This window comes from Lagopus muta, chromosome 4 (assembly GCF_023343835.1).
Source record: "Lagopus muta isolate bLagMut1 chromosome 4, bLagMut1 primary, whole genome shotgun sequence".
NCBI lineage: Eukaryota > Metazoa > Chordata > Aves > Galliformes > Phasianidae > Lagopus > Lagopus muta.
In genome coordinates, this window is record NC_064436.1 from 3,721,565 (window position 1) to 3,745,927 (window position 24,363).

General features: G+C 34.4%; 1 long non-coding RNA gene across 4 annotated transcripts in view; it reads right to left on the bottom strand.

Moving 5' to 3' along the window:
* The window catches only part of LOC125692420 (uncharacterized), a 59,526-nt gene extending 37,245 nt beyond the window's left edge, over positions 1 to 22,281 (bottom strand). For all 4 annotated transcript variants that reach the window (XR_007376648.1, XR_007376646.1, XR_007376644.1 and 1 more), the window contains exons 1-3: positions 22,165 to 22,281; positions 21,477 to 21,585; positions 21,078 to 21,315 (exon numbers count right to left, since the gene is read on the bottom strand). This is a non-coding gene — a long non-coding RNA (uncharacterized LOC125692420). The remainder of the gene's footprint in view (positions 1 to 21,077; positions 21,316 to 21,476; positions 21,586 to 22,164) is intronic.
* Positions 22,282 to 24,363: the final 2,082 nt, after the last annotated feature.

A 24,363-nucleotide genomic window follows, 5' to 3' on the forward strand; every position in this document is an offset into this window, starting at 1 on the left:
TCTTAGAGTCCTTTTCCAACCTGTGATTCTGTGATCTTTTCTTACACATAGCAATCAAAATTCTTTGAAAGCAGTGATGGATAACAGTTTCCCATGCACAGAACCATATGGTCACATCTTGCTTAGAGCAGAGAATGAAGGTAATAAATGATCATGAGAAAGTGATTTAGGATTATGTATTTTCACAAGCAACGCTGAAGTTGAAGAATGCCGATTATTCAGATTTTTAAGGGGTATTAAATACATTGAGATTTTCTAGAAAGTTTGTTGGTTAGAAATAAAATGTATTGATGAAATGGAACAGGAATGGTAGAAAAAGAAAATACAGTTTGCAAGATCAGATGATCATGCTTGTTGGGTTAACATTTTATAGTCAAATAAATTTTTTATGCCTAATGTAGCAAATGTCAACACTACTGGATAAATGCTATTAGTGTGCTTTCTACTCATTTAAAAAATGGTATAGAACAGTATACGTATCCAATATTTATTCCCAGAAAAGACACTCCAGCACATATGAAAGCAGCCACCCCTCACACTATGCACATTTTGGGCAAACCATGGCCATGGAGTCTGATTTTTTTAACACTCATTATATTAGTAAAAAATTAAATAAATATGCTAGTATCATAAAGAATAAATTAGACTGAATTTTATTACTAAGGTTTTATTTCTGCTCCTAAGTGTGTGCTTTCCCTAACTTAAAAATAAACATATATATATGTATTATTCGGTTTGTAAATTACTTGAAAGATAAATATTTACTAAAAACAGCAGAAACTGATGTATCTGTTTTGCTGGCCAACACTAATGGGGGAAGGAATTTTATCAACAGGTACAAACAAAAAACAAAAATCAGCAATGAAAAGTAATTTCAATGTTTTGAAATTTTTAAGTTTTTTCAATAAATTACTATATAAAACATTTTCAAGTCCTACGCTACCTTTGCTTGTGAACCAGTGAGATATATTTTCTTCACCTTTATCATTTTGCCACACTAAGTTTCTACGATAACCTCAATAGACCCAAACAAAAGCATGTGCTCACCCCTTCAGGTGATACAAGTTATTAGTCCATTTTCTTCACAAAGGTATTTTCCTACACAAAGTAAAACCCCAAAGCTATCTCTAACCTCATTTAATCTTTTCCATACCTTGATAACCTGCCCTGCAGAATTTTGTCTTTATTACACTCATGAAAGAGAATGCTTTCGTCTGCAACTTTTCATAGCAACAGAATAGCACCTCAGATTTGTGCTATAAGACATGACACTGTAACATATGAAATATAAATTATTTAAAAAGTAAAGGAATCCTGAAACGGAATGCCTTTTCCAGAGGCAAAACTTCAGTTCAGGTTTGCAGGCTGGGTAGCTTCATCATCAAATCCAACCAGAACTTGACCTGCAGCAAGATGGGTCAGACCATCTCAGGTCACTTCCTGACAGTCAGAATTTGTACACAGTCCAGCTGCAGTATGAATTTTTCACTGAGAGAGATAACAAAACATAGCTACACATTCATGTTTAATGCCATCTAATAACTTCCTCTCTTCCCCATGACCCCAACCACGACCAAAGCTACTGATGCAATAAGTGAAAAAAAATAACAATGACCTCTCTAACCTCCAAACATACACCAGAAAAAATCCTCTGCCTCCTTCCTACCCCTCAAAAAACTCCTGGGAGAACTCACAGACCCCGCAGTTTTGAAATGTTAAGATTACTGGTTACAGTTAGGGGTCTTTAATCCACATAAAATATGCAACCCTACCTCTAGGGCCGCCTGAGGAGCTGCTCTTGTTTCCATTTCCAGGCTCCACCAGAGTGAGCACTCTCCAACATCCATCTCCCAGGTGCTCTACGTTCTTGTTATACAACAACATCTGCAGAGTTAGTCACACAAGTGTACTGATTTGCTTACATACCCCTGGTCTCACTTACTCCTCCTTTTAATCCTTTCTTCCAAATTTGTTTCTTTCATCCCTTCTTTTCCAAGCTTTTTCTTCTCTGCATAAACACTGCATAAATCTTGAACAATCCCCACGTTCCCTTGTCCAAATCCAGCATGTTCCTCTTCTCCTCTCTCCAGGCATCTCCTAATATAGCCTCTCCATTTTTATGCAGTTGTTTCCTTTTGTGTGTGCAGCATTCCTATACGGAGCCACCATCAAGGCTATGCAGCAGAGACAAAGTCTTAGCTTTTGGGGGAGAAGTCTTAGCAACTCACTCATTATTTTTAGTAGCTTGTTCAGATTCCAACCTCATCACTTCTCTAATTTTAATTTTGAAGAATCATTAAGTCAGGTATCCTTACATTAGTCAGTAGTTCTGCAGAATACTGAACTGCAGTGTGCAGTTTTCAAATATTTTCTTTTACTCAATTCCCTTAAATTTTGAATATCTTTAAAACCAAACTCCCTCAAAGTTCATGTTACATTCATCATATTTATAAGGCACTGAGATACATTACCAAAGATGAATTTATCATCAGCAGCAAATTACTACGTTAAAGTATATAGTTTCTTGTGTCATTACATAAATATAAGTATTAGGAAGTTAAGGCTTTTGAGACTTCCCTGTTTAGATTCTAGTTTCTTTCTTTCTTTGTCCTGAAATATATTTTGTATATAGATACTTTTCTCTACCTTCACCTAAACAGAGTGTTACTGATAACTATTCTTCACAGTTTCCAAGAAAAACAGAGTAACCAGCACTCCCTTATGAAAGCATAACAAACAAAAGTCCACAACAACTCTTGCATGGTTTGATGGAACTCAGAACACAAGGCTGCGGAAACAGAATAGATCCAGAAATTCATTATGCTACTCCTATTCTCTGTAGGATTGTATTTTCTTAGTTTGTAATTAAAAGCTTGTGCTTTCTGAAATTAGTACTTCTGACATATTTGGGCTTTATTTGAACTTCTAGTTAGCAGGATTACTTTGAGATCTTTTATGCTGGAGTGCCCTTAATCCACAGGCAAAGTGTTTCTGTGAGTGATTTAGTCATTGAAAATGATTTTGAGGTCCTGAAGTGTAGTTTCACTGAAACGTGCATGAATTTTTCCCACGTTAAACCCCAAACGGATGCATTCATACAGCAAGCAATATGTTTCCGCCAAGATTCTTCCGCCAGATTCCTACATAGCTTTGGACTTCTATTTTTCAGTATGATTGATTGTTCTCTGCTAATTTTGAACTACTCTCAATATAGGATCACTTCAGTTAGACAATCACCAAAAGTCCACGCTCTCTTGCACCTGCAACCATCCATACATTCCAGAGTCCAAGCAAGTCATGTCTCACAGCAGTATTCCTGAAAATAACTCTTGCTCCATGTTCCCTGTCTCCTTTGCAGCCTTCTCCACTATTAATCACACCCATGTTAATCCAAGAAATGAAAAACTATATGTGAATTAAATTTGTATATCATAAGGAAGATACAGTCATATCAAAACTGTTTCTATTCTTCTCTTGCTCCCTTTTTAAACCTCAGTTGCTGAAACCGGCACATCATTCAGCAAAAAATGACAGTTCGTAAATGTAAGAAGGAAAACTCGATTTAATTAAAAACTTCCTTAAATGTAAATAGAGAAGATAGATAAGTAAGAAAACAAGTGAATGGAAAAGTCATGAAGATCACAGAGTTGATTTTCTGAAGGAGATGCAAATATGAGCATGGTGAACGCTTCTAGCACCTTATTGCCTGTCACTATCTCCAAACCAAAATATTTCAAGATTCTTTCACAGTTAAGGAATGTGCCTCTCTCCAGTAATTACTTTCCAGATATACAAAGATTTGGAATTTTTGCCCACAAATTTCATCCCTACATTTAGAGGTGTTGTTTGTTTGTTTGTTTTGAAATCTTTTTCTTAAACTGGCCCAAAGTTTTTATTTTTAGGAGGTTATTACTAACTACCTAAAAAAAGTTTATGTTCTTATGCTGAGGAGAGCACTCTTGTAAATCCCACACTGCAGCTTCGTGAGCACTGTGTGGATTTCTGGAACAGTGCAATCGGATGCTATCAAATTCTGCCAGCATTTGTTTGCCCAAGTATTTAGGACCATTTCCATCCTTGAAGCACAGTTTGCTTCCTTTGCTTCATTGTTCCCGCTTACAGAAGTCACATTAATTAAAAAAATGTAAGAGAATGGTCTGCTAAAAGTCGGCCTGCCTTCCCCTTTCTGCACTGGCACAGACCTACTTTGACTGAACTACAAGAGGTTAGGTGCATCTATAGCACTGTCCTTCTTCAACCCACCCTGAAATGAACCAAACGCAGGCAAGAAGGGTGACAAAAGTAAAAACAGAGCAAACAGAAAGTAGCAGCATGATATAAAGTTGTATAAAAAGCCAGCAAAAAAACCTCCAAAAAAAAAAAAAAAAAACCACCACATTTTAAGGATATTTGACAAGTGCTAAGTCCTTTTCTCACATCTTTTGCAATTCCAAAATGATGCAATGTAATATTAATAGAAAATTCGATGTGTACTAATTCCATTAATGTAGGTGCATAACATATGCATCAAATACTAAATAAGTCCCTTTGGGAAAAAAAAATAATACAGATTTGATAAGAGAGATTTAAAACACCCTTAAAACAAGTATATTACACCAAACATTTTCTCAGGCCAAAACTCTCAGTGACCTTCATATCAACTATTAGTAGTGATAACGGATTTCCATGCTGAGCGTTACACTCCACACTTTTAAAAATCAGATCACAGGATGAAGTCAATCTAGTAACAGCTTGCTCACATAAGGTGAGCATGAAGAAAGAAGTGGTTTTATTACTGTTGCACAGAATTGTAGTAGGAAACCCAGAGCCCTTTCATGAAATTTTGATGTGACATTAAATAAAAATATATATATATGTAACTACCTATGAAACTAAAATAGCTATTCATTTCTCTTCAGGGTTTTTGAAGAGGATTTGTCCTCAAACTAAGAAACAAAGGACATGTCAGAAAATATTTTTCAGGGAGTTGCTAACAATCAACACATGAAAGAGCTTGTATTTGCACTGGTTTTTATCTGTAATGTGTTTTAGTGTTATGTTTTAGATTTACTAATTAACTTATTAGCCGATTTTTTTTTTCTGATTTTCCTTCATTTTCTCTTTTAAATCTTATTATGTGTTCATTGATAATAAGCAAAGCATAGAGGCAATTCTCTATTAAATCAATCCTACATTCTGACATTCTTGACCTGCTCTTCTATTGTTAAGCCTCAATTCTCAGGGTTTATTTATGAATTGTAAATCACTGATCTTTTTCCTTACGTTTTAGTTTAGCTGCAAGAAATGTGTCTGCTAATAATGGTAGCAACGAGTGTTTACAGACTTTCCCACTTGCATTACAGGCATCTTCTAGACAAAATGGTAATCTTAAAGAGGTCAAATCTATTGGGGAAGGAAAAGTTTGTGCATGCTACTAAACATAGACAACTGTAAAGCAGTGACAGAACATCTCATATAGACACTGAAACTTGTTTCCTTTGACTGGGGATAAAGAAAAGCTCAGATAGCAAAACAGATTTAGAATCAAGTTTATTCCTGAAACATTTTTTTTTTTGTTTGTTTGTTTGTTTAAATAGAAAAACTTTATAGTTGAGAAATAAGGCAGGATTTCTTTCTAGGTGAAGATTAGTCTCTACCTATGTGTCTGAAGAGAACTGATCGGGTTAAGAGCAGAAATTATAATTATCTTTACAGTAGCATGATTTGCCTTCCCACTTCCGTTTCCCATTTTGTACAGTGTTGTTACCTGTCTGACTCCAGACTACTTTCAATCTAAGAATCTCAAAAAGCCCTGCAAACTATTATTATTGAGAAATATACGTAGATTGCAATGATCAACACTAAGCAACATCTTAAAACAGACTTTCTCACACTGCAAGTAAAGAGTTCTCACTCTTTACGAGCAGATCTCCAAACAACTTCCAAGTTGCTCATAAGGAAGCCTTCACAAACCTTACCCCTACTTGTCAGAATATTCATCTTAATCTAATTATTTATCAGTGAAACATTTTGAACTTGTTTGACACTAAATAGGAAGTATATAAAGATTATAATTCCCATCATTTTGAAAAAGGTGAATATGAGTGTGGGATACCTAAAATTTCATAATCCAAATCGTGTTGGCTGATCATGAAAAAGCACACCTTTTTTCCTGATCAATATATTTAAGTACATATCCCTGGACTTGCTTTCATAATACAGACTTCCCTCTAATTTTCTAAGTTTACACCAAAATAAAATTAACAACCATTTTTATGGTTAAAGAACGTGCAGGTTCTTTCAAAGAATAGACTTGAAGTAACCTCCCTACCCAGTCAACAGTACTATTAAATCTTTTCTGAAATAATTAAACTGTTGTAAAACCAGGCAAGATTTTTTTTGCATCTCTTCTATTATAATATACTGCTTTCTCTTTTCCAAGCTAACTTAATAAGTGGGATGTTTATATCTCTCTGTACTGGTAGCTATCTTTTCTTACTTGTTTTTCCACTTACTGCTGTTAACTACCACTTTCTTTTTCCACAATAACATATTTATAGACCACTCTATTTTATTTTTTTTTTTACTACACTCTTAGCCAAACTTACATAGTTTCCTTTTATTAAATACATTTCTCATTTCCGTGTTCATATTGAAGGTAGAGATGTCTTTTCCTTGCACTTAGATCAAATTTTGTCTGCTCAGTTTTTAGGAAGGATGACAAAAATTGTCCACAATATTTCAGAGTAAGTCTCTGCAGAACTAAATAAATTCCTTCTTAAAAATACTTGTCTGATACTTCCAAAGTCTTTGCATTTGTGGCTTCAAGTAATCTCTGACTAAGAGAATCCAAACTATTTCCTCATTTCTACGTGCAGAACTTCCATTCTGTAACACAAACTGTTGCTGAACTTACATCTTGAACATAGAACTACTGAATTTTGTCCTATTATTTAAATGCTTAAAGAAACTCATATGACATCACCTTCTGTACTATCAGCTTGATTGCATCAGCAAATTTCCACTGCCTAGGCGTTACAACACGTCAATGAAAAGTGTTAAGGAGGGTTTGTGCTAATATTTATGCTTGAGTTTCATTACCATCCTTCTAACAATCCAGCAACTGTTACCAGCAGAACCTCATTAACCATCTTGCATTGCTGTCTTTCTCCATATGGTATTATATCAAATGTTTGGCTGAAATCAGATTAAATCTATTGATTTTCCTTGTGTAGACAATCAATCAGTTGTCTTATCTAAGGCAGATACAAAGTCAGTTTGACAAAATATACTTTGATACTACTGATGTAGTATTTTCCAACAGTTAGTCATTTACAGCCATATCCTGAATACTGTAGGTATTTATTCACAAACCTTCAATCCTAGTGAGAAGAGACTAACCAGCTTGCACGTGTTTTTTTTTTTGTTTGTTTGTTTGTTTTTTAATAGGTTAGGTACTGTAGTTTTCGGTCATATAATGTTACACCAGCCTGGCAGGCTTATTACAAATCCCCACTAGTACCTTGATTTCTCAAGCCAATTGTTTTGAACTTCTGAAACTGAGAACATCCAGTTCATGTGCTATTCCAACACATGCACTTTTTTCACTTTTCTCTTAAAAAGAAAAAATCTTGAATCAAACAGATTTATTTTACCTAGCCCTCGTTTACTACGTAGTGTACCAGTACCCTCCTGTCTTCTATTTTCATTTATTTCTCCCTTCACTGACTACAGAATCTACTTCATCAGCTAGAGATATAACCTTTAAACACTCTTCCTTAATCTGTTGGCTGGAAAAACCCTTTCCTCAATGCTTAAATGCACTGACAGTGATTACTGCAGACAGATGGAGGAAGAAGGTAAATTCACTAGCTCAACCTATACCTCCTGTATGCTGGCAAGAGAATCTAAACAATTTTTTCTTGCAAGCTATAGAACTCAGACTTCAATGCTACCTGCCTCACTCCTTTAAAAACAAATAAATATAACTAAAAATCTGTAGCATTCTTCATGTACTCCGGCAAATCTATAATATGGCAGCTTTGTTTTCAAAAAATGTCATCCTTACAAACAAGTTGTTGATGCATTTTTGTTTTAATATATAGTAATGGGATTCCATGAAATCCTGAATATAAGGATGGAGTTGAAAGAAGCATATTTCACCTTTTAGAGCTCAGAATTATCCACAAGGAAGTTCATTTTTCAGGATTGTGTGGTGAAGTGCAACCATGGTGGTTGCCCCCCCTTTGTTTTTTTTTTTTTCCCCTGGTTTTCAGTATACTGAAAAGGTATTACTTGAGCAGTTCAAAAGCATACAAAAGCATACAAAATCTTCATTTTGTATGATCTCATCCTAATGACAGCCTCTATTTTTATTAGAGTGCAATTTATGCTATGACAATATGGGGAATAAATGCTTTGGTAGAATAATCTTCCAAAAATTTCTTTTCTTTATTATTAAATTTTATTTTGAAATGGTGGGTTGATTTTATTTTGAAGATCCAGTAAAGCAAAAAATTGTCCTTTAGCAGTATGCCCCTATTTTTTCCAATGTTTGCAATTCCAGTTCCACATTATTTTAGTATAACAAACCAGACAACCTTGTTGTTTTCGTAGGTAGAATTTCTATTTTAGATTCTAAGTTCATGAACATGAATGGAAGCCTAGTCTTAAGCTCTGTATTTTAGTAAAGTGATTCCTGCTCAGATAATGTCTTAAACATAACTGAATTCAGTATTGTCAAAGCTGATGTGTTATCTTGTTTCAAGAGACCTTATGGCCATAAATGTGTCACAGATGTGTTTTGTTTTTTGAGGTTTTTTTTTTGTTAAGGTTGAATTACTTAAACTCAGTAGGCATAATGACTCTGTTAATCAACATTCATCTTATCACAGCTGAAGTAACTTAATCTGAGATCAATTAAATTAATTCTCAGTATCATTCTTACAAAATTACATTCACATTTATACTTTGCACAAGACTACCTATATTGCTAGGAAATAAAATTGCGATATTTCAATTTCTGTGACACCAAATGAAGCTTACATCTTATTTTCCTAACTGTTCCTTCTCAACTGAGATTTTGGATTCACATAATTGATTTACCAGATCACTTTTCTCTATTGGTTTTATTGCCTTTTTTTTTGGTTTGTTTGTTTTGTTTTTGTTTTATGTAGTATGAACTGATAAGGAAAACACACTTGCTCTATATTAGGAAAAGGAGAAGGAGCATGTAAAACCACCAGGAAGGAAGCTGAAAGCAATCCAGGGGAAGATAAAAGCCCAAGTTAACTATTCCCTCAAGGGAGAGTTATTTACCATAGGATATTTTGGATAAAGAAATTTTTGTGGACTGAAAAAAAGACTGCACAAATACCTCAAAGGACTTTAAAAATAAAAGCACCATCACTTGCTGAGAAAGACTTGAAATCCTGAAAACTAAGTCAGTATTCTCAGGATCTATTGCTTTACATTTAACCGGTTGTTCCCCTTTGCTCTAGACACCATAACTGTCTGCTGGGCGCTTCTGGAGAGAGGTCACTTGGCTCAAGATTCATTTGGTCTATACTAAAATGTCTTTTACAAATCAGCAGGATCCACCTGTTGATAAGTTCAGAAATGTAATGCATATGTATTTAATGACACAGGAAAATATTCACCACTTGCACAAAGCTTGTATCGGCACAACCCAGCAACATGGCTGACTACATTACTGTAAACACTGAAGGAACTGAATTCTAGGCATGGTTTGCAATAGACACAAGTGAGAAGCTGCAGAGCTGTTATCCCTTCTGTGGTCCATAGTTTTCTGTGACCAGCCCCGACTGCTTGTGTCTTTTAACTAATCAATACTTATGTCAGTATAAGAATACTTTAAGAAGCAGCATAACTCACTATTTTTTCCCAGTAAGTAAATTGCTTTGAGTCCACAGTGTAACAGTGTCCACAGGAGCTTTAAGTACAGACATGCCCTGCACGAGTGCAAAATATTCTCAATTTCACAGTCACATCTCTTGCTGTATTTCATCTGTTCCTTTCTTTTGCCCCGTTTTCCCTTCTCTGTAATAAATTGATCCAACTGTATTCTGCAGCTGCCAACCTACCTTTGTTGAAATTTAAAACTTATGAACAATATTTTAGTTACTGTATGTTCCAGACATTTGAGAAAATATATTGAACTATAACTCTTCTGTCTACTTGTACATATTTGTCCAGTGTTTTTATGGTTGATTCAAGTGATACAGACATGATTTGTTTAATTCTGGGAAGGAAATTTACACTCTGTAATGTGATATTACAATATTTTACATTAGCCTTATATCTTCTGTGGGCCAATATTTATTGATAGCTAGATTTCATTATGTTGTAGACATTATGTTATACATACACTTTTAAATCTCTTGGTTGCTTCACAGGTGGGAAGTTATTCGATATTCAGTACAGTGCTTGCTGTCATAGAAGCAGCGCGGACTGTTCTTATGGTTATCTTAATTTTAATTTACTCAATTTTCAACAGAAGTCACTTATGTTTATTCCATAGGTAGGAAAACAAAACCAGACTGTAAACTCTATATACAAACACTAACCTCAGGATGACAAAAAAAAGCTTAGTTCAGATTAATCAATAAGAAAACACATGTTCTTGCTTCTTTGTTTATTCTCTTCTGCATCATATTCTGGAGATAATAAAAATCATCTTAACCAGTACTACACCAAAACAGTTGATGTTGCATTCTGTGGATACACTACTGTGAAGGCTCCTTTGTGAAACGCTTAGAAGACTTAAAAGCATTCCAGTTGCAAATTTCACTGAACTCAGTCTGATAAACAACTGAGTACCTTTGATTACCTGGTTTAGGGTTGGGATGATTTATTCACAAAGGCTAATTTTAAGCCAGCATCCCGAGGATTTTTCAACAAGTAACAAAATGAGAGGTGTTCTTTTAAAGGAAAAATTGAAAACACCCTCTGGTAAAGCCTTTCCATTTGAATAAGCACATACAAGGATTAGAACATGAGTCTCATGAAGACTTCTGAAATAATATGGTCTTGAAAACCCGAGCATTTGTTAAATTTGGCATTTTTCTTCTCATACAGTTTAAGCAAGATCTAGTAGAAAGAATGAATACTTGCTAAATCACATTAACGTATTGAACAAAAGACATTAGAAGTATTACTTTGAATTTAGTATCTGTTTTTAAAAGCAAGTCTCATGTCTTCTTACTTTCCTTCAGGAGGATACTTTAAGACCTGATATTCAGGGAAGCCACATCTATTTGCCTGCTAAAGCATTGGTGGCAAGGTTGGCCTTATGTACCTTTTCTCATCTTCTGCTTTCCTGTTCTGCTTTGACAAGTACATACAAGATTTTATTCAAAATGATGCCACGAGTTTGAAAACTATTGTTCTGATCAGAAATAAGTTCTTATGGGCAGGAGAGAAGTTTGGCTATCAAAACAGCTAATAAAATTACAGCAAACAATTTTAGCTACTTGAATATTCCTAACTGCCACTGCGGGAATGGCCTGTAGTTATTAATGCTGCACATATGTATAGTTTTAATATCGAAAATGTCAAAAAAATTAATGAGTATACCTCACCCACAGTGCTACTTCTAAACAACATGATCTAAGCCACAGTATACTAATTCCAGACTATTAATGTTATCAAGAATCAAATTTTAATTTTCTCTGCTGTTGCTAGATAAAGAACAAAGTGAAAGGGAATAAACCAAAGGGCTACGTGTGTCCCAAAACAGAAACTGTTATTTATCTCTTTAAAAGGTTATAGAGAGTATGAACGGAAACATCAGAGCTAGTGACGTAACTGCAGAAGTAATTCAAAGTCAGCTTCCCTAAAACTGAGGCATAGGAAAAACAACCATACATAATAGTAGCACCTAAATTTTAAATAATAATAGCACTGTAGGCTTGGAAGAAAATGCATGCCACAGTCTATGTGTTTTGCCAATATCATGTGTACACCTAGGAAAGGTATAATGAGCTTCTTTCCCAGTTGTTGAGGAGCAGGAAATGAATCCTCTCTGGATACTTAAGGGCTTCTTTCAACAGCCTATACTTTTACTCCTGACACTGATGCTGAGCTATATCTTGCAGAGCTTCAATTTAACATCTATGTCGAGAAAGAAAAATTAGCTGTCAAGATTTAACTTCTACAGATTGCATTTATGTGCTGTGAATAAGTAATCCAACATGTTCTTGATTGATTAGAATTTGAAAAATTGCAATATAAAAGTGACAACTTTTTCACAATAATTTCCTTGTTTGGACACTTGTCAGGTGAAGTGACCACTGTGGAAATAGTATACAGCTTCTCAACATCTACCACCTTTGTGTTTAGGCTTTTAACTGTATCATCTTTCAGGCTGGATAGGGCACTGAGCAACCCTATCAAGCTGTAGATGTCCATGTTCATTGCAGGAGAGTTGTCTGGATGAGCTTTAAAGGTTCCCTTCAACTCAAATGAGTCTATGGTTCTTCTATCCCCTTAATATTTATTTACTTCATTCAGAATGAAAAGGAAACATTGTGCAATTTGTATCCATGTATTTATATAGATGTATGTATATGTGCGCCTATATATGTGTTTAATATATATGTGGTTCTACAGTGATTCCTTGGTGTGACAGGTCTTATGAGTCCCAAAAAGAAACAACAACAAAAAAAGGAGTGTAATCTTCTGCCATTTCCTCTCAACTACCTTGTTGCTTACTTCTATCAATACAGTTCCTAGGAAAGCTGTAAAATATTTATATTTGAACATAAAGGAAGCCCAAAAATAAAGATGTCAAAAAATAAATCCCAAAAAACAGAAGGATTGAAAAATACCTTGTCTTGTTATTTCTAATTTGCAAGTCTACATATTAGAAATAAACTCTGAATATTTAAAATATTAATATATATTAATATATAATTATATAATATATATATTTATATATATATAATATATAATTATATAATATATATATATATAAATAATATAATATAATATATAATAATATATTAATATATAAAAAGGTGGAGTTTTTTTGTGGTGGTGTTTTCTTTTTTTTTTTTTTTCCTTTAAATAAAATTGTACGATTAGGAAAGGGTGAAAAAAATCCCATGAGCTCAGAATGCATTTTGGGTACTAATAATATGAAATATTTGTAAAAGCTTATCTGTTCCACTGTGTTTTTCAGCTGAAGTAAAAGGAAACATTCCTTTGCTTCCTTGAAGAGTATTATGATACTACAAAAAAAAAAAAAACAAAAAACAAAAAACAAACTAAATAACAACAAGCTCCAATAGATCAGAGTGGTCATGAGGTTGTAAATACACTACAGATAATAATATTGCTTATTAATAAAGCAAAGCTTTTGTAAGAATACCAATGGTGTTTCTGTTTTCTTTGGCAATATTATTTCTGCCTGTTTTTTTATTTATTGAAGTAAAAAAGTTCACCATCATTTTCATATAAATAAAACGCAGTAGGAACTACATTATAACTAATCTATAGAATCTAAAACCTTCCCCAATTTCAGCTAATGCAACTAGTGGCCTCAACCTTATTCACAGAATCACAAGAGTTGTAAGTAACCATTAAAGTTCACCGAGTTCAACTCCCCTATGAAACCAAATTCCTTACAGAAGATCACACAGGTAGGCATCCAGAAAAGGAATGTTCTAGCAAAGAATAGCCCACTTTTGATGTCCAAGCATGCAACTATACATCACTCAGAGTGATTTTCCCTCTCTTTGAAGTCTTAGGTATTATAAACTTACATAAAAAATATTTCTTTCTCTGTTTTATGAAGACGAGTTACTTGAGCAAAATGAAATAATTAAAAAAGAAAGTAACAAAATAATTGCACTTCTATCTTTTCCCTGACACTGAAGTTGCTGGATGCACCTGTATCACTATATAGCAAGCAGTTTACTGAATTAAGGATTGCTATCAATCACCATGTTAGTTAAGAGCCTCTCATCATTTCGTATCAGAATTATGAATATTTAATACTATATACAACTGCTTATTGTTTGCAAAGCAGAACTAGATAAAAACCTGCACAGTTATTAAGGAAATAAGATATTATTTTAATTGGGCAGTTAGTAGGGCTATGAAGGAGGAAGCCCATTAAAAGAGAGATAGACAATTTTCTATGACATACAGAAAATATTAATGCATACAGGAAAAAATGCATTTTCATCCACGGGCTGCTTTATGTGTACCATCTTCATTGGAGCCTAGAGTTCCTCCATGGTACAAAGGATTTCCAGGACCCATGTCTTCAACAGGAGGAAAATACAGGCAGCCGTGTTTGCTGAAAGCTCTCTAAAGCTTTAGTCAAACATATATATACGTCCAGCCCTTGCAAATAGTGATTAAAAGATAGCCTTTGAACTCTTGCTATGTTTTATTATTATTATTATTTTTAAACACTGATATACAAATGCTCTGTCAAGTGACACATGACAGTACGGAAGTAATTTTTAAGTACCAGAGGACTGAAGTTCAATATCACTCCAGTTTTAATTCAGAGTAGCTGAAGAGATACACTGCAGATGGCCTAATTTTTGAAATTCCAACAGATGATTAATAAACTACCACTCTGTGCCAGAAAACTGCTTCAGAAAAGGTTTGGGCATAAACTTTTCACTTCTATTTATGTTAAAAACAAAAAAGTATCTTAGTAAGATATATATTACAATCAGTTCCTTATATTTTCCATACATCATAATGGCAGATCCTGACAGAAATTGAGATTACTACTAGAAATGTTTTCTGGTTTTATATTTTCAGATTTATGGAATGGAGAGAAAAGAAAAACATACACATAACACAGGATTATTTCAAGAAAAAATGGAAATACTAAAATCAAATGTCTAAATATCTTTTCAGTTGACACAATTTGTGGTCTTTGGGAGCTGCAGTGGTAGTGTTTTGAAACTCTCAATTGGAAAGCAGTGTTATTAAAAATAAGAATGAGGCCGGTATTACTTACACAGGCTTGCAAGCAAAAAGCTTGCTTAAAATTTACATGGTTGCATTCTGAAGTCAAAGAGATCAGCAGGATTCCAGATAAGTTCTCCACTTAGATGAGTATCTTTCCTTATACTACCATTTACACTTTGTGTCTTTTCACTTGAAGAAGCATAGAGATCCCTTCTTATTGTCAGTTAAACATTTTAAGTAGAATCATAGAATCGCTTAGGTTGGAAAAGACCACTAAGATCATCTAGTCCAACCATCAAAGTAGATATGAAAACTTCAAGATGCTATGTCAGAAAATGGCAACCATAAATGAAATAAAATAGCCTTAAAAATAGCAAACTTAGAAGCATCAAAATATTTAAAAATATACACTTGAAACTTATTTTCCTTATTCTCTCTCACATTAAAATCATTCTCTTACACACCTTTCTGTACTTCTAAGCCAAAATCATAACTGTCTTTTTAAGTTCTTAAACAACATTGTAAGAATCCTTTATGATAAACATTTTTATTATAGCTTTTTTCATTTAAGGTAGACAAAAGAAATTATTTTGTAAACATTATCTCAGTATTAGTTCCTAATCTTATTTTAATTGATGGTGAAATCTTTAAGAAGGAACAAGCAGAAGCTGTGTGCATATAATTCTATGGAAGGTAGGCGTTTGATAAACATATGTGGAAAAAAAAGTAATAAAAGAGTGGGAAAAAAATTCTCTTGCATACTTTTTTTTTAAAAAAAAAAACTGAAATACAGGAGAATTCTTATGTATCCTATTTACATTTAGGCTCTGCACACATTTTCTATGCATTCTGAAACAGATCTGGAGATGCAAAGCCTCTTATCTTTACTCTTGCCATCACAGACTCTATTCTGATGAAGCCACGAAACTAAAATGCCAAAAAGCCTTACCTCTGCACTGTATTACTAACTATACACACTGATTTTGGTTGCCAACACTTCTGCCTTGATTCCGAGACTCAATATGCTGACAGCTCTCATTGGCAAGGCAGCAATTTTCCTCATGCACAGGTAAATGAAATGTAAAAGGCAGCTGAATAAAAAGACAGTAGTCCACTGGTTTTCTAGTAATTCAGTCATGAAATTATTTAGACCACGTTGCAACCCCTCAATTATTTAGAAGAAGTTTTCCACTGAAACTCAAAGAGTAATAAGAGAAAGATAATGCTAAGGAGCACACTTTGAAACAAGAAGTTGACCTATTTTACCTATTCAGCTATAAACATATAGAAATGAGAAATACTTAGAAAAAAGAAAATTATGTGTATGTTTATATTTTAATATCAGAATATCACAGTGTACTTATCAAACATACACACTTGCTCCTAATATGCCTTTCACTTTCAAATATAAATAAAAGAGTTTTCTGTTTTAATCTGTGTACATAAAAATTAACAATACAGTCTGAGAGTTTCAGTATCCAAAATTAGTTTCATAAATTAAATTTATAGTCTTATTTTTTTAATGCTTTTACAAATATGAAGGAAAAAGAAATCTTTGAATTAAATATACTATCTATTGGAGCTTCGCTCTCCAACAGCCAAACAGATTAAGTCTAATCCATTTAAAAAATATGTCAAACTACTGGCCAAGTAAATTAGAGCACACTGGACATATGTAAATTATCTTTTTTTTTTTAATTAAAAAAAAAAAAAAAGGAAAAAGTAGGAGGACAAGAGTATATTTTTCTCATATATTCTACAACAGTTGCTTCCAGACCACTTCTCTGTTGAATCAGTTGGCAAAATCATTCACTTCTCAGGCAGACAACATGCTCTGAATTTAAAAAGCAAGTACAGCACCATGAAAAACAAGATAACACTCAAAATGACAAAAACATTCATTGCCACACTCCTTATAAACAAGACCTCTAGTCAAGTACTAATGCCAGCTAGTGATTGTTTTGGAAAGAAATGGAGGACTGCCTAAATTCTTTGTCCATGTCTGACTGGAAATGCCACGTTATAAAAACCGCAATCCTATGGCGAACGTACTTTACTCAGAGTATTACTTTTTTACTTTTATCAGTCATCATCTGTGACAGAATTACCAATGCCACCTCTCCTCAGGCTTCAGCAAGATGAAGACATTATCCTTCAGTCTTTTTTTAAAGGTAATCTGTAGAGGTGAACAACATTTACACAGAAATAACCATAAACTGGTGCAATCAGCTATGAAAGAAATGCCCCTAAGCTTGGGCAAAGCAGCTATGCAGTTTCTCCAATTTAATTGGTTCTGCTGAAGGAGATAGACTATATTGCTTTTTATTTCCTCATGGAGTTGTGTCTGTAATTCAACTGCTCTCTAAATTGTACGAAAGCATGTCTTAAAAGACAACATAGTTGTTGACCAGTGCTGTGACTAAAGCATCACAAATATTTCTTTCAGTGATGCAGACCACGCAAGTTCAATATTTCAGAACAAGGTAGATATCCAATAAATTCAATAAATGCTTATAACTTTGGTCTAAATTGTTCATTGCTTCCTGTTTCAGACACACAGACATGCACAGAATATTTTCAACTGAATTCAAGAATAAACCTACACTCCAAAAGAGGCCAACATACTCTCAGACAGCATTTATAGAGGGAAATTAACACACAGTGAAGTCTTAGTGCATAGTAGTTTACTTAGACCTGTAGCATTTCCTAATCCATCCTCCCTTAATGTAAACCCCAAAGGAACTACATGTGGAATAACTAACTCACTGAGAATTCTCGTGTAATTCATGCAACATAATATCATCGTTAATACTTTAAATGCACCTTTTAACAGGTCTCTTAAAAGAAATATTTGACTTATGCCCATACATATGAATCTATAGAAATAACTGATGTACAAGTAAATATACTGTGGATGGTTTTTGTAGCCTGTGAGATCCAGTGCAATTTTCTATGACATACTATAGAACATCCATCACATCCACAAGGGCTTTTCCAGGAAATGGTTAAATTTTAAGGATTATGCCCTTAACAGCAAGTGTAGCAAAAAAAGATCCCAGTGGTTAGGATTGGTATGAGAGGGAACTGCATGAGTGATTCCTAGCATACAGCAACTTAGTTGTGATAAATGTTGGTCTATATCATCTTTCATTACAGTCTAGAAGACATCTGCTATGCATATGCAGATGTAACTCAGACATAACTTCTTAAACGGCTGCAGACGTGGCAGAACAGTTGGGACCACCCATCACACAAATAAGTCACAGATGATGCTTAAACCGGTATTAGTTAACTTTCAAACCCCTGGGAATACAGAGGAATCTACAAAAGTAATACAGAAGCTATTCCAATGAAAGAGTGGGGAAAACTTTCAAAGAAACAATTTAGAGGGCTAAACTGAAATGAAAAAAATCCTATCAACCTTGGAAATTGAAACCATTTCTTTACAGTTGTACGTGAAAACAATATATGTATTTATCATAGAAGTGTACAGGCTGGATTTAACAGAATTTTATCTGTAAGACTGTACAAGACTGCAGAGATGGAGGCCTGTTAGATTTAAGTGCTAAATTGCTGATTACAGGAATTCACTTTTTTTTCTTTAGAGTACAAAAGCAAAAGAAAGGCTGCAATACTAAATAAATTTTTGAAATCACGTGTCATAAAACTACTTTTTCCCCCTCTCATTCTATCTACTATCTATGTGGTAGACCAAATTCAGTTTCGTGGGCTAGGCTCAAGAACACGATTTTGCTTTAAGAGTTATCAAAATGTTTGCTTTAAAGACTTTTCTATTGCAATTCAATTTATCATTCTTTCTCTAAGATAACAAAAGACAATTTGTAGTTGGGGAAATCCCTACTCATAATGTACATGAGATACTAATTCAAGTTCCTGAGGGAAAAGTAGATAGAACTACTTAGTTGTGGCATGATAACTAACAAAATCTTAATGGAATATTGTATTAACATATCAGTACAAACACTCCTAGCAGACAACTAGAGAGAAGGTAAAGAACATCTTTTCCTAAGTTGTCATTTAGTTCATAAAGCACTGTACAGAGCTGACAATAAAGCTATTTACTTTCAGGTAAGATGTTCACTGCAGTCATCCTTCTCCATTTCAGAGGCACTGAAGGAGAGACAAAGAGCTAAAATTTTACTGTTGATGGCTTTTCGTTCTTCCTTTTTTACTTTTTTTGCTAACTTGATGCTTTATTTTCAGCCTCAGTAAACAAAGCTGATGGTTTGCAAAGGAAAAGATTTTTCGGAAGCTGAGGTAAATAAAAATATATTTTTTTCAGATAACAAGTGAGAGAAAACTCCCAAATGCAATTGTTTGGTTGTGTTTCTTATGAGGATATACCTAGACAGGTGTACTCTCTTACCAGCAGCTGATCAGAATCACTGATTTACAATTCATTGTTTAAAGGAATTGTTATTGGATATAGAGAACTGCTGTTCTCATTACATGTTGAGATAAAAGTTACTCTCTGGTCTTTATATTATTCTTCAAATAGACAGAAACATCACTCTTAAAATTCCTTCCTTGTTAGGAATATCTCATACTTGGAAAGATGACTGAAACAGCTCTGTCATTATTTCATTTGTCACCCTCCCATATCATTTGAATTAGAGGAAAGGGCAGATCCTGAGGGAGAGCCAGAAAATAATAGCTCTTCTTATTTTGCAAATGAACAGGAAAAAAATGATCAAAGTGTCAAGGCTTAATAGAAGAAAAAGTTTAATTGAGAGAAACGCTAACCTTCTCTCAGCTCTAATAATTTTGAAGGCATTTAGGCCTCCTTTAAATCTTTCTATGCTCTTAAATGTCTGAGTTCAGCATGAATAAGCAGGGTGCTGTGGTCTCTCTTTTTACATCAGTTTCATCAAAGCTGTACTTCAACAGAAAGCAGAATTTAAGAAAAAAAAGAAAAAAGACTTGCTTCTCTTTTCAGTTAGATGAAATGTCAGAATCCTTCCCACTTGAGAAAAATAGATATTGTTCTAGAAATGTCATCTGTGCTGTCCGAGTGCAGGTAAGGAATGTAAGAAATGTTATACATCTGACTTAGATTGACTTGGAATTTTTTGTCTGCACTTCTTCCCTTTTTCTGTGTCATACTGGGGATCTAACTTTTGGTATTATTCCTGCATATGACATTACTAAAAAACAAAACATTACTATCAAAAACAGATCTATAAGAACAGGCAAACATCACACAGAATCAGAGAATTCATAGTCACCAGGATTGACAAAGACCACCTCGAAAACTATTGAGTCCAACCATCCACCAATATTTTCCCGCTGAACTATGTCTCTTAGTACACTAAAGGTTTCTTCAGCACCTTCAGGGATGGAGAGAACATGTTTTGTCCTTTTTTTTTTTTTTCCTTCATAGAATCACAGAATTCTTAGAGTTGAAAGGGACCTTTAAAGGTCATCCAGTTCAACTCCCCTGCAACAAACAGGGACACCACAGGTACATCAGGTTGCCCAGAGCCTGATCCAGCCTCGCCTTCAAAGTCTCCTGTCACCACATCTTGAGGCAACCTGTTTCATCCAATGCCTCAATGGCGCTCACTGTAAAAGACTTTTTCCTTTATCTAACCTAGATCCACTTTTTTTAACTTCAGAACCATTTCCCCTTATTTTATCACAACAAACCCTGCTAAAGTCTGTCCCCTTCATTGCTGTAGCTTCCCTTTAGATACTGAAAGATCTTTCTGCTTGTGGAAACAAGAGGGATGAGAGTTATTAATTAGATTATCTTTATTTCTATTGCCTGCTTTGGCTGTCACTAGGGGCATAACACTACTCCCCTTGCTGCAAATCTCTAGCTCTTCCAGGATATTCTGAAGGCACATTGCTAAGTTCTTATAGATATATTTCTACACGTACACTTCAATAGCTACAGAGCACAAAGCCTTTTCAGCATTCAGACATGAACATTTGTCAGCACTGAAAAGTTTTACTTGCTAGTGCATACATAGAACTTCTCAGAAATACTGTATCTACTACTGCATAATCAATGAACATACAGATGTTACAATTCTGAAATATACCAGAGAATTTGGCTAAGCAGGTTATTACACCAAAGAAAAAATAGATAGAGTACTTACCCTCGCCCTGGGCTCACTGCAAAACTCCAGAGAACTCCAGAAGAAATCCTTTCCTACTGGCAATCAGCTCTTAAATGTGTCTAGGAGAGGCGCAGCCAGGCACCACCCCTTATAGCAGCACAGGTGAATTGCCTTCACCTGTGCTCCCATAGCTGACTCATTGCTTGCCTCGGGTGATCAATCAGAGGTTCAGGCCTTGATTCAGCAGTTCCCATACAACTACTAAAAACAATTTACTCTAGAAATAAGAACAGAAGAGCACTCACTCTCAGAATTGTGAAGAATATTATGTTAAAAAGCAAAATACTTAAACAAGAGGAAACATCAAGAAAATAGGGCAACAAAAGAGGTTGAAGTCAAAATAAAGCTTTTTTCTAAGTAGAAAAAAATATCACTTACACTTTCTTGAAGATATATACTATCTCTTCCATTGGGGATCAAGCTTACTCAGAATTCTAACCTGATTTTTCCTTCCATATTCCCAGTTGCTGGACAGTGTGAAGTTTCACTGTGTGTACATAGAAGGATATAGTTTTCAATATTTTGTTGTGTACTGTCAATTGGCACCAAAGTTTCGGCATAAGACCATCTCCTGTAGCATAGCTCAGATGCATGACGCAAAAGAAATGGGACAGGAAACAGACCAGAAGAGAAAGCTGATCATAAATAACAGCAGAGCTCCTCCTCGGTTTACAAAAGTAAGTAAATTAAACTAAAACCTTGATTTAGTTATTAAAAGGCAGGTCCTCAATTTTTTCTTTGTTATCTAAGATTTGCCAAGCACTCAGAACAAAGCCATTTACTTTATTCATTTGTTAAGCATGTATTTTCTTTAATTGCAAAGTAATGTAACTGTGTGAATTTCTATGTAAAATAAATTTCTGTAACATCATTATCAAACATATATTTATGGATACAAAATCAGAGGCTACGAAACACAGAATGTCGGGGATTGGAAGGAATCCTCCCCCCTCCCCCCCCAGAACAGGAACATCTAGGCCAGGTCATATAAGAATAATTATAAAGAAAATAGGTTAAAAAAAAAAAAAAAATAGAAAGTTGGATTTTACATATGAAGTTCACTTACATATGTGCATCACCAGAACTCATTTTCTTCACGCTACGTTTTCCTCAGTATTATATAAATTTCTATGTCGTTCCCTGAAAAAAATCAAAGTGCTTTGAAGAAAAATGAAACTTTTACTTTTTCTCCCCCTACAAACTTAGAAGAAAGCAAGCATTATGTTCCTGCTTTCTTTAAGCATGCAAAAGGCAACCACCCACGTTTTCCTGTGCTCAAGGTCATTTGTTCCCAATGGTGGGATCTCTGAAGATATTGCTGTATCTGTTGCCTACAGTGAGTTAAGCCCTCCTGACAATCCACACTCATATCCATAGATGTTGAGGAGACTCCTCCGCTTTTCACGGAGATTATTATCAAACTATCACTCAGTGAAACTATTTGCAAAGCCAGATGTGAAGTGAATATGCAAGTGCTAGCATCCAGCACTGTGTAAACACTAATTTCTACTTTCGCTTATTCAATATACTTAGCTGCTTTGTTTATGTTACATTTAGCTTCTGCAGTACACTAATATACTGAAGAATTTTATCATGCCATGCCACATGGCTGTAGACCTAGTAATATTTCACTTAAATTATCCTAATGTTAAGTTTGTGAAATTTTAATTACTTCAGTTCTCTAGGAAATCTGGATCTTATGCAGCCACAGCAGAAGCCTGTTGTTCCTATAAAAGCCAAAACACACTATGAAGACTAGCGAGAGCTTACCATAAACTTTTTCTGAACTGCAAGTTCAGAGAGAACTATAAAGGCCAGAGGTGATGAGAGCTGGGCCAGGAAAAGTATTTCTTTAAGCAGCAGACTTCTCAGCTAGTAAAAGAACAGCTGAGAATCAGTATAAAGCATGTCACGATAAAGCAACATCCCTGTCCTGTTGTCTCTAATTTTGCAACTTATATACCTGTATGTATACTTAGCTTCAAAGCCCACCACTATCTTAGGGGAGCCAATCCTAGGTGTCAGCTTTCCATGGTGCTGTCTTCCATGAACAATTAATTTCCTTTCAGAATGACATACACAATGTTTTTTCTGTTATTGGTTTTTTTTGCGTCTTTTGTTTTTCCCCCCTGTTTGGAGATATTACTGACACCTGTAAGAATGTTGTTTATTTATCATATTTAATGAAGAGATATATTAATTTAAGATCTAAAAATAATTAAGTATATTTATAATACTGGAAACTGTTCAGCCATGGCCAATACCTGTCATCATGTCTATGTCTTCATTTTTCTAAATTCCCCTGAAAGCTCCCAAATTCATTTTTTTTTAATACCATCATAAATAATAAGTAGTTTGCTCATTTCATCTCTCTTCCAGATCATTAATGCAAACAGTACATTAAACCACAATGGTTCTCTTTCAGTATTCAAAAACACCACTACTTAATATTTCACCCTTTTCAAAGATGATGAGTCAGTGATTCAGACTTCACTTTCCATGTTTCATTCTGCTTCTGACCTGTGACATGATTTTAGCTCTCCCCTTACAACTAGTCATTTTTAATGGCTTCTTGTGAAAGATTTGTCAAAGGCTTTTTGAAGGCTTACGCATGTCTACCTACCTCTTTCTCTCACCATTTTATTGACGCCCTCAAGGAACCCTACTACATTAAATTAGAAGCAAATATTTTTCCATTATAAAAACCAGTTTCCTTGTCATATCATAATCCATTAAGTGTTCCATAATTTTATTTTTAAATTCTTACTTTACTTCAACTAAATTATTTACTAAAGATATATTTTTTCAAAGATCTCTACGTCCCTATTTCAAGGGCAGATTAAGTATTCTCTACCACTGAACCTTAATTAATCAGTCTCTAGGATGAGGTCTGTTGGTTTTAGAAAAGTTCAAGTCCCTTCAATGAGTTCCTCTAGAACTTTTGTACGCATCCTGGAAATTGCTACTGCTTATCTCATCATTTGGTTGCAGAACTCCTGCTTTTGTTACTTCACTCTCCAGTAGTGTCTCATCTTAAACAGCTGAAAAAATAGTACTATTTTTCTCAAAACCAAACATGAATATTTCCAGAGGATGTGCTTAATAGGCATGCATTTAAAAATAGCACCATTGTTCTCTTTGATCACATATTTTTAGTTGCTTGGGAAAAGAAAGGACACTATTATTTTCCTCCTTATCTATTTCTCTGACAAGAAATCCTCCAGTATCTTTTATATAGTGCACCATAATTGAAGACAGACAGTTA